The sequence below is a fragment of the Apaloderma vittatum genome, unplaced genomic scaffold (assembly GCF_000703405.1).
Source record: "Apaloderma vittatum isolate BGI_N311 unplaced genomic scaffold, ASM70340v1 scaffold25629, whole genome shotgun sequence".
Taxonomy (NCBI): domain Eukaryota; kingdom Metazoa; phylum Chordata; class Aves; order Trogoniformes; family Trogonidae; genus Apaloderma; species Apaloderma vittatum.
Window position 1 is genome coordinate 28,372 of NW_009734989.1, and position 650 is coordinate 29,021.

The window sequence follows — 650 nt, forward strand, 5'->3', positions numbered from 1 at the left end:
GGGAGAGCCCGCCGGCCCCCGTCCCAAACCATCCCACCCAGGGGACCGCCATGGGTGGCCCAGCCATTGTGCAGAGCCAGGGGGCGAGGGGAGCTTTTAAGAGGGAATGGCATCGACGCGGGGTTTTTGTGAATGATTTTCTTGTTCTGCTTCTCGGCCAGAACAACTCTACAGCAAGGTTGGTGCTTTAACACAGTAATTCTCCGAGCGTAATGAAAGCTGACATTATATCAAACACAATAAAGACTCTCAGTTGATGGAGATCATTCCTGAACACACAAACCCATTAAACTGAGAAAAAAAAATATCAATACCCTCGCCAGCCAAAAGAAAATGTGATTTGTTATCTAAAAGGGGGTTATAAACACAGCTTCAATGCACTTTCTGTGCTGTAATGAAAACTGGGTTTGAAATGGCAAGACGACTGCAAATTAGAGTATTTGATTTTATTTTCTAACTTTTTAGGTAAACCTTCTACAAGGGCAAGTGCAAGGTTATGGTGACGATCTTTCTGTTCTCAGCCGATAAGTAGGATCTGTAATTAAAGGAGGAGAAAAATGAAAAGGGGATAAGGAGCTGGCGTGCGCCCTTCTAACACCACTTTGAACACAAAGCCCTGCCTGTGTCGCCGCAGCAAACTTGCAGAAACT